At 36.2% G+C, this 11,572-nt stretch overlaps 1 long non-coding RNA gene across 1 annotated transcript; it reads left to right on the top strand.

The window, feature by feature from the left end:
• The first annotated feature begins 4,358 nt into the window (after positions 1-4,358).
• Positions 4,359-11,329, top strand: LOC140236020 (uncharacterized). Its single transcript, XR_011901739.1, has 3 exons — positions 4,359-4,445; positions 5,536-5,634; positions 11,249-11,329. It is a non-coding gene; the product is annotated as an uncharacterized lncRNA (long non-coding RNA).
• The last annotated feature ends 243 nt before the right edge of the window (positions 11,330-11,572 follow it).

The raw sequence follows: 11,572 nt of genomic DNA, 5'->3' as shown, positions 1-11,572 counted from the left end.
GTACAAATTTCGGAGGGGGGGGGGGAAGGGGGTAAGGTTTGCTAAGGAAGCAACGTTCTGTGCTTTCTATCCGTAACTCTTTCCGTTAAGAGTATATTATTCAGGCAAAGCGATCAAAGGTGTTTCAGTTACCATTTGTGTTGAATATGAGAAGTAGGCCTACCAGACAGAACGTTACCTTTGCTTAGTGGATAGTCATCGTTCAAAACCATAAACCCCCTGCACCGCCGGCGGAACGTTTTCAAAAGTGTGTGTGTGTGTGTGGGGGGGGGGGGTCCCACTTTCGTGTTTCATGAGCTGAAAAGCAAAAAAAAAAAAAAAAAAAGAAAATAGGCCTTCAGCGCAATTTCTTTCTAGTACCACTTACGCACACCCGGGATTAAAAAACAAAAATGGGGGAGGGGGCAAAGTGGTGACACCTTAGGTATTCCTTGGTACGGTGCAAAAAAAAAAAAAAAAAAAAAAAAAAAAAGGGGGGGGGGGGGGTTCCCGCCGGCCCTGCCTTGTCATGACAAGCTTTAATGCTTATCAATGTATTGTCATACACTGAATAGCTGTTGATGGCACTTAACAACGCTGTGTGCAAAATGAATAATATAATGTTAATTTCTCTAATGACAGATAAAAAACCCTGTCATACACATATCAAAAGGCACCTGTTCAAGGCTTAAACCGACAACAAAAGTGAAAGAATCTATTTTATTCTTTTACTTTTGTGTGTTTTTGTTTTATTTTGTTTTGTTTTGTTGTTGTTGTTTTTTTTTGCTGTCGGCAAAAGTCTGGTAGCGGTGCTCTATGTTCATGGTAGGTATATCTCTCGAAATTGATTCTAAAATATTAATTTGTCCACAGTGCTGTAATGTGCTACCAATGACACTACGGATTATTATCAATATAATGTTTTGTAGTGACATATTTATTTATTTCTCTCCTTTTTGAATGGTGACTGAGCACTAGGCAACGGCTTTCGAGATGGATTAATTGGTGGGATGCTGTTAACCCAAGCAAAGCAGCAGAATGAAACACTCTTACACTTTGTTTATACCCATCGCGATTTGCCAAGGCAATTGCTTTCTTTTTATGAATGAGGTTTGAAATGAAAAGAGGGTGGCGCTCACCAGAGACTGACGAAAGTACAAATCCAGTAGGGAATAAAAAAAAAAAGAAAAGAAAAACGTGTGATGTCAGCCTAATGTATCAACCAGGAGATGATATTCATTCACTTAACTGAAAATTCTGAAAATGGCTGATGTTATCTAAAAGAAAAAGTAAAACAAAGTGGTCTCAATTAAAGGTGGGTCCCACCTTCTATTAGTATCTCATTCTTTCTTCTTCTTTTTTTTTTGGGGGGGGGATATCTCAACCATTTCAAAACCGATTTTCATCAAATAAAATTTGAATTTCTTTTGGAATAATTGATTGCTCTTTGATATTTCATAAGAGGTCTCTCATTGTCTTACAAAAAAGTTGGAAACCTGAATCCCCATCTCAACCGACACTATGCCATCCCTATAACAGAATATTAGGGGAGCCATTTTATACAGGAATTACAGTCACATCTCTTGGCAATTCGCAAATTCTCTAAACTAGCATCTCCATCCCATCACCGCTTTCTCCTTTTCGCTCTTTATCTCTTCATGTTTGTCGTTATCTGCTTGTTATTTTCATCATTTTTTATCTTTTGTTGGTTTCAGAGTTACCTTTCCGACTGCTATTACCTGTTTGATATATTGATACTGTGTGTGTGTGTGTGTGTGTGTGTGTGTGTTTTTTAAGATGATTGTCACGCTATTAACTGTTGTAACAGGTACACATTTAAAGAAATGTTGTGGTTGAATCGACCAGAGTTAATTTTCAAAGTAATTTATTTCTGCCAATGTATATTCTCTACAGATAACTGCATCGGAATGGGACTTGCAAATACGTCCTTTTACATCGTTTGTACGCTACTACTCGTCTCTTTAGGTAACATGACTGATTTAGTTCAAACATTGAGTTATTTTCACGGTTTTATCTAATATCTTAATTTTGTCTTGTGTTTTCTCAAACAAAGTGGCTGTGATTGTTTTCATCTTCCATCTTAGACAGACGGTTGGATAATTCATTTTCAACTGCACTGTCTTCTGCGTAATACTACTGATGTATTTTTTTCATTCATATTTTTCAACGGATTTTCCGATTTCCTCAAACTTTGACAAGAGTTATTGTTTGATGATGTGTACTACTAATATTGAATTAGCAATCACAAATCCCACACAGGACCTACATGACCAGTATATATATTTGGGTTTCATTCCCTTTAAAGGGGATGGCTAGTAACTGATCAGTGGGAATCAGTGGGAATGCTGGGGGATGATTGTTCCAATCCTTGTGGGATCCATTCCAGAGTACATTACATACCTATTGTTCTGTGAAAATTACTTGCTTCAGAATGGTCTCATATTCAAGTAATGTGCAGTTTAATGCCCCGTCACTGTACAGGCATGCTAACCTGGAAACATTAAACTGCTCATTACTTGAATGTGAGACCATTCTGAAGCAAACAATTTTCACAGAACAATAGATATATAACGCTTAAATGAATCCCACAAGGATTGGAACAATCATCCCCCAGCATTCCCACTGATTCCCACTGATCAGTAACTAGCCATCCCCTTTAAACTTTTGTGTAGTGACAACAGATAGATGGGATGCCATTGGGAGTCGACATGTGTTTGCACTATAAACCCGTTTAATTAATTTTCTGGTCTGGGCCCTTCGTCAGATCTGCAATGGAAACAGTGACAACAATGACGTTAAAATATTGACTGTTGAATATGTTTCATATTTATTATATATTTATATAATTATATTATATGTTTAATGGTAAACTATGTAGATATAGAGAGATGGTAAATAAGATGCAAAGGTGGGCATAATCTCAATCGTAAATGATCAGAGCGTGCATGATTTATAAATCGCATAATATTCGAAGGTCCACTAGTAATTATATGACAACCATGGTGCTATTGGGAGAAATGCTACACAATATCAAGAAAAAAAATGATATCAACTTGAAAAAAAAGCTATAAAAAATCAGTGTATTATTTATGTCATATCAAAGGTAATTTAATGGGCTATCAAGCTAGTAGGTTAATACAAAGGGAAACTTGAGTGAATTTAGCATGAGTGAACACATTCTTTTTTGCCCTCCAAGGCACAAAAGTAAAAATTTCAATTTTTCACAAGTCATGTTGTCTTTCATTAACTCGTTGCCAATGCCCTTCAAGATGACAACAAAAAGCCAGTTTAACACGATGAGAGACATGAATGAAATAGCAAAATCAAGTTTTTGTTCTCTTTATCTCTTTATAACCTCAAAAAAGTGGGAAACTAAAGGGGGAAAATAAGAATTTCTGTCGGCTTAAACTTAAACGATGTAGGGAGTACTGGCATAAAGATGATTGAATAGACAGAATTTCTTTACTTCATTCTTTTTATTTAGTAATTAAGAATTCATGAGATGAAATTTAAAAACTGAATATTATTTACAATTTTCCTAATTTGAAAACAAATCTAAATTCCTATCATGTTTGTTAATATTGCTTCTCCTCTTATTTCATTTGAATTTAGGTTTGACCCAAGTTACTTTCTTTTTATTTTCTCCCTTATTTTTGGCCTTTATTGATATCTTGGACTTCAAAGATATCGTAGAGATCAAAGGTTTATTTTTGCAACTTATTTCATGTATCTAATTGCGTTAAATTTGTCTTTTGTTCTTATTGCTATATGGAAGAGCACTTATGCATCACAAATTGTTCATTTTTGCAATGTTTACTTTTGTGCCTTGGAAGAGAAAAACAAAGGTGTTCACTCATGCGTAAAGTTTCCCTTTTTGTCGACCTATTAAGCTTATAGCCAATCAAATTACCTTCAATATGGTAAATAATACATTAAGTTTTAGTCAATATTCTACGAGAAATATAAACTTGAAAAAGTGTATACTTTCTTTTCTTTTTTTGCTGAGTGTACAAATATGATATATTTTATAATTTTTAGACATTTGTATATATAACGATATCTACAGCTATATATCTCTCTCTCTCTCTCTCTCTCTATATATATATATATATATATAGCGAAGAATCAAGAAATAAACTAGTAATGCATTATTTCGCCGATAAGAATGACTTTATTGAACAACTCAAAATATATACATATAATTCATATATCAACGGATGTATAATATTGTTCTCTAACAGCTGCAGTGTCCGCCAGAGCTCATGAAGGGCCTAGATCGACGTGCTCCGATGGCTACAGTCTGAATTACACCCTCCCGATGGGCAAGGGTTGTACAAATGGAACCATCCCGAAGTTAATACCATTTCCCTCTTTTATAGCCCACCACTGTAAGAGAAGAAACAGACTAGGTATTCCTGAGGGTCGTCGTGTCTGTAGAATACCGGGTAAGATTCGTACCGCCTACTAAAAGATGACAAAGATTTCCTTTCAAAAGTGATTCCACGGCCATAATTAATTTATTTCTATTTCAATTAAGCTGTAACATTCTCAAGGGGACGAAAAAAACAAACAAACAAACAAAAAACCCTACACACCTCTTATCCATTCTTCTGCTGTCATTTTTGTTCATGAGATTCACCTCAGCCCTACATCAGATAATTGTAGTGAATTGACTTATTTCTTGCATTGCACTATTAATGAGCTTGTTATTTTACATCTTGTTATGCAACTGGTGAAACATTATCATGCAACCCAATACAAGTACCTAAAAAGTGATTCTTTCTACTCGTGGTCTTTCAGAAAACAAATGTATCCTTCTAGGCCTTACATCTTCCTACCTAGTGGCCACAATATAAGCACATTTCTATGTGACAATTTATTTCGTGTGTCGTCTCGTTTAAATCTGTACAAAGTTATAGATCATAAGAAGAAGAGAAAAAAGAGAGAAGAAAACGAGTGGAAAGCCAGTATTAGCAATGTAACTTTTACATTCTGACTTTCAATTCAATTTAATTTAATTCAATTCTATTTAATTCAATTCAATTAAATTTAATTTGATTCAAATAAATTTAATTCAATTCAATTAAATTAAATTCAGTTCAATTAAATTAAATTCAGTTCAATTCAATTCAATCGGTATTTATTGTTACTCATCAAAAGTCCGAAGACTGACAGTGTGAGCTTAACGCATAATGATTAGACACAAGGATGAGAATCAAGAAGTGAAGCTCATGACAACGTTACAAAATTGTAAAACATAAATACACTGTGATGGAATTAATGTACATATCATTATTTTCCTTGGAAAATGAAGTAGGTCAGTTCTATGAAACCTAGAATGTGAAGAAGTCATATTTGCTTGAGAAAAGAAAGCAAAACATAAAAAAAAAACCCACAGACACACAAACAAGCACTAAAGATCAAATGATCTGAACAATTTTTGTCTTTGTTTTTAACGAAATTACTTGGCTTTCGTAATGACGTCTCACGCGCATTTCGACAACAGGTTTCTATCGCCCTTTTTCTGTTTTCAAGATTGCAGCAAGAACCCGTGTGGGAATGGATGGTGCGAAGAGGCAGTTACTGACTACACCTGTCACTGCCGTAATGGAGCAGAGGGGATCAATTGCACAGGTACGATCTCTCTCTTGATGCTATTTCTTGGTGCTAGTTAGCCTTTTGTCAAGGCCCTCTCGCTGTAATGGGCGAGCGAAGCGAGCCCAGCCGAGCGCGCCAGCGCGAGGGCCTTTTGAGATCTGCTTCACATTATTATTCATGACACGTGAACCCTTCTGAATACTCATTTTAATGGCTTCCGGTCAACCAATGGAATGGCGCGCTCCCCGCATCCTCAGCCTTGGTGGTCATGCCTGTTCGCATGCATCACTGACCACCCGAGGAGGTCTGCCACGGAACTCTACTACACACTCTGTGTGTAGAGTTCTGTGAGGTCTGCGGCAGCGGCGTGCATTCGCTCTATTCAAATCGGGTTCGAGCAGACAGACACGCTGATTGGACCCCGACTTTTGCTCCCGAAATCGGGGAGCAAAAGTCGGTAATTCAAAGGGCTAACAAAAGGATGCGAAGCAGATCTCAAAAGGCCCTCGCGCAACCCCACTCAGCTGGGCTCTCTTCCCCATACAGCGAGAGGGCCTTGACAAAAGGCTAGGTGCTAGGTACTCCAGCATGTTTCACGCTAGACAATGCTAGAAGCATTGTCTCACCATCCTGATGGTAATTCTTCCGGTCGAAAACATTGTCTTTGTGAAGCTCATTCTTGATTTGACATGTCATGTTAATTTTGTTCATGAGAAAGATAGGTAGAGATAGTGGAGCGGCATAGCTTGAAAAATTAGAGGAATTGTGCATTTTATGATAAAAGCACAACATTTCGCAAACATGTTGACAATAACATTTGAAATAAATTCAGATATTGGGCCATCGTAAATAGCGCCCTCAGCGGCCATGGCAGCCATTTCTCAAAATGGCCGCCATAAATGCCATTTTTCGTAAAAATTTACAAATTTCAGAAGGAAAAATCATTAAGGATTTGCAAACGAGTGGGAAATAACATTCAAAATAGATTTAAATATTGGGCCACAGCAAATTGCGCCCTCAACGGAAATGGCAGCCATTTTCAAAATGGCCGCCATAAATGCCATTTTTCGCAAAAAAAAAATTAAAAATTTCAGAAGGGAAAACCAGTAAGATTTTGCAAACGAGTGGGAAATAACATCCGAAAATAAGATCAGATATTGGGCCATCGTAAATAGCGCCCTCAACGGCCATAGCAGCCATTTTCTCAAAATGGCCGCCATAAATGCCATTTTTCGCAAAAAAAATTAAAACTTTCAGAAGGGAAAACCAGTAAGATTTTGCAAACGAGTGGGAAATAACATTCAGAATAAGTTCAGATATTGGGCCATCGCAAATAGCGCCCTCAACGGCCATAGCAGCCATTTTTTTCAAAATGGCCGCCATAAATGCCATTTTTCGTAAAAATTTACAAATTTCAGAAGGGAAAATCAATAAGATTTTGCAAATGTGTCGGAAACAGCATTCAAAATAAATTCAGATATTGGGCCATCGCAAATTGCGCCCTCAACGGCGATGACAGGGATTTTTAAAATGGCCGCCATAAATGCCAGTTTCGTAAAATTTTAAAAATTTCAGAAGGGAAAATCAATAAGATTTTGCAAACGAGTGGGGAATAACATTCAAAATAAATTTAGATATTGGGCCATCGCAAATTGCGCCCTCAACGGCCATGGCAGCCATTTTTTTCAAAATGGCCGCCATAAATGCCAGTTTCCGTAAGATTTTACAAATTTCAGAAGGGAAAATCAATAAGATTTTGCAAACGAGTGGAATGTAACATTTAGAATAAATTTAGATATTGGGCCATCGCAAATTGTGCCCCCAATGGTCATGGCAGCCATTTTTTCAAAATGAGATCTTGCACTCAGTTCAAAAATTTCGTTTGAAATATATCTTGCGCCTATGTATTACATTATTGTAAATAGCGCCCTCAATGGCCATTGCAGCCATTTTTCAAAATGGCCACCATGGATTCCATTATTTGTTATTTCCTGATTTCACAAAAGGAAAAGTCAATAAGATTTTGCACACAATTTGAAAATCATGTTTGAAATAAATATTTGTATTAGATTATTATAATAAATATTTGTATTAGATTATTATAATAAATATTTGTATTAGATTATTATAATAAATATTTGTATTAGATTATTATAATACTGCCCTCAACGGCCATTGCCATTGGCCATATTCCAAAATGGCTGCAATTGTCATAATCATTTTGTTTTAAAAAATGGTAATTTCAGAAAGAAAAGTCAACAAATGTATACATAAATTGAAAATCATGTTTAAAATCAAACAATATATCCAGGTTGCACTAACTCTAGAAATTGTTCCTTCGCAAATTTTCAAGAAGAAAAAAAATGCTTATAACGGTAATTGCAGCCATTTTCTAAAATGGCTGTCATAGATGCCATTTTTCTTTTATGAAGATGTCCTAATGCCGGAAGAAGACAATAAACATTTTTTGCGCAAGTTGACTATTACATACAAAGAAGTTTAAACATTGAGCCATCATAAGCTGTGTTCTCAATGGCTATTTCAGCTATTTGTCAAAATGGCTACAATACACTCTTCTTTTTCTTTTCTTTTTTTTTTGAAAATTTGCTTAACTTTAGAAGGAGAAGACAGTAGAATACTCACAGAGACATTGTGTAATCTGAAATATGGTGTTAAAGAAATCATTTGAGGAACAACTAAAATAAACAAGGCAAATGCTTAGCGATTATATCTCACCAATGACGAGTGCATATTTTAGGTGGCAAAGATGAAAAATTTCCGAAAAAGAGTAATATGAATATTCAGGGATAATGGCGCCATGTATCAACTTTGACAGCAACACCATATCATTGAATATATGGGACTATATGACGTGTATCTATTCTAAAATGTAACTTCCTAAACATTCTTAAGACATTCTTAATGGCCTTTCATTTTACGAAAAAAAAGTTAATTTACTTTATGCTATGCTTCCATAAGAACACATACATTTGATATCCATACTGTTAGCCGTCACACGCGAAATACTGCAATTAGAACTAAACTGAAAACATGAATTTAGAACTAACCCATCAATGAAACCTTTTTTTTTTTAAATTTAAATTTCTTTGAACACCAGATTGCATTACATATAATTGCTCTTTAGCAGTTTTCTATTGCTTTCTCCTTCTGGAATAGGCAAATAAAAAAAAGGAGTGTGTGGAAGCCATTTTGACAAAGAGCTGCCATAGCCGTTGGGGACGATGTTTAAATGGTGGCTCAATATCTTCATTTCAAATTCAAATTCAAATTCAAACTTGAATTTATTTGAATGTCTTTTGTCAATTTCCACAAGAAATTGTATTGTCTTCTGGCATTATCATATTTTCAAGAAATAAATAGCATTTATAGTGGCCATTTGGAAAATGGCTGCCATGGTCGTTGATGGTGCCATTTGTAATGGCCTCATATATCATTTTCTTTTGAATATGATTTTCAACATATGTACAAATTTCATTGATTTTCTCTCTGAAATTAGCAAATCTTTCCAAAAAAAAAAAGAAAATAAAAAAGAAGCAGACATCCATGGCGGTCAGCATGGCCCTTGAGGGCACCTTCTAAGAAGACCTTATACTTAAATTTATTTTTGAGCAGAATTTTCAACTTGTTTGCAAAGTCTTATTGACTTTTCCTTCTGACATCAGCAAATTTTTGGGAAAAAATGGTGGAAGTGGGGGGGGGGGGGGCCTCCATTCCAGCTGTTTGAAACTTGGCTGCTATGGGTGTTGAGGGTGCACTTTTGGATGGCCTATTATCAAATTCAGTTTGAATGTAATTTTCCACCTTTGTGGAAATCCTGATTGACGTCTGCAACACTTTACGAAAAAAAGACATTCATGGTGGCCATTTTGAAAAATGGCCATTGAGGGAATGGCCATTGAGGGGGCAATTTGCAATGGCCCAATAAGTTTACTTTTGAATGTAATTTCCCACCTGTTTGCAAAGTCTCGTTGGCTTTCCCTTCTGATTTTAGTAAATCTTTTCGAAAATATAGCATTTATGGCGGCCATTTTGAAAAATGGCTGTCATGACCGTTGAGGGCGCAATTTCCGATGGCCCAATATCGAGATTTATTCTAAATGTCATTTCCCATTTATAACCAGAATTTCATTGACTTTTCCTTTTGAAATTAGCATTTTTTTAATGAAAAAGTGGAACTTATGGTGACCATTTAAAAAAAAAATGGCTGCCATAGCCATTGAGGGCGCAATTTTCAATTGCCAAATATCTGGATTTATTTTGGATGTAATTTTCCGCTTGTTTGCACAAAAGAGAAAAAAAAATTGGCTTTCCCTTCTGAAATTTGCATTTTTTAACAAAAAATGGCATTTATGGCGGCCATTTTGAAAAAATGGCTACCATGGCCGTTGAGGGCGCAATTTCCGATGGCCCAATATCTAGATTTATTTTGAATGTAATTAACATTTATGGGCAAAATCTTATTAACTTTTCCCTTCTGAAATTTGCAAAATCATCGAAGAAGTGGCACATTAGACAGCCATTTAAAAAAAATGGCTATCATGGACGTTGAGGGCGCAGTTAACAATGGCAAAATATTTGAATTCATTTTGAATGTAATTTCCCACTTGTTTGCAAAGTCTTACTGGCTTTCCCTTCTGAAGGTAGCAAATGTTTTGAAAAAATGACATAATAATGGCGGCCATTTTGAAAAATGGCTGCCATGGGCGTTGAGGGCGCTATTTCCGATGGCTCGATATCTAGATTTATTTTGAATGTAATTTCCCATTTGTAACCAAAATCTTGTTTACTTTTCTCTCCTAAAATTAGCACATTCTACGAAAACATGGCATTTATGGCAGCCATCTTGAAAGATGGCTGCCATGGACGTTGAGGGCGCTATTTACGATGGCCCAATATCTAAATTTGATCTGAACGTGATTGTCAACCTGTGTACGAAATTTGGTGCTTTTATCACAAAATGCACAATTGTTCGGCTATGCCGCTCCACTAAGAGGGAGAGTGGGGGAAAGGAACTCAGCACTTTATTTCATGTTACTTGGCATGCCCCTGATGTATTATAAGCAGGCAATCATCGGCCGCTAGAATCACAAAAACATCACATGTATGCATAGACTATACCCTGCACATATTCGCACAAACACACCACACACACACAAACAAACAATCGCTAAAAACATAGCTTTAAAAGGTCTCACGAAAAAAAAAAAAATCTCTCATCACTCTCTTGTGACTGTATCATGGCTACATGACAATAGAAGTGTTTTTTTTTTTTTTTATACAAGTCTACAGAAATGAACATTGTATGTGGATCATTGTAACTTAGAGGTGTTTTTTGGTTGCGGTGAGTTCTCAAAGAATTATCCCTTCTTATGTGCATTACTATAAAGATACCGTTTGTAACACCTTCTATATAAACTCACTTTTAGTTTATCGTGTAAATTTATCAATTTTCCATTGCTGAGAATGTGAAAACGCAAATGCATGCCCTGAAGAAAATTACACACACACACGCACACACACACGCACACACACACATTCCCTCATCCACAAACACACACACACACATTTCCTCATCCACAAACACACACACACACACACTTTTTATTTACGGGTACAAAACGTTGTTTAGGTTCTACCACCCTACCGAGCGTGGATACCATCGAAACGACGTCGAGGCATGTTTCTCCAACAAATCTTGTTACGAGTGAGGCTACCAGAAAGGACGCGGCACACGCTGGCGTGACATCGGAATCAATCGGAAATGCAACCGCAACAATGTTAGACCCATTAAAAGGTAAAGTATTCAACAGGAGATATTTGGGGTCAGATTATTCTCTGATTAATGCACTATCCTCTCACCATCTAATGTCTTGGAGTCAATAACTAATGCTTTATCAGAATTTGGCAGTCAGCGAAATTTTCCTAAACACAAACTGTGTGTCTAATTTGTTCA

This window comes from Diadema setosum, chromosome 12 (genome assembly GCF_964275005.1).
Source record: "Diadema setosum chromosome 12, eeDiaSeto1, whole genome shotgun sequence".
Lineage (NCBI taxonomy): Eukaryota > Metazoa > Echinodermata > Echinoidea > Diadematoida > Diadematidae > Diadema > Diadema setosum.
Note: the sequence above shows the minus strand (reverse complement) of the source record. Positions and strands in the feature narration are given on the sequence as shown.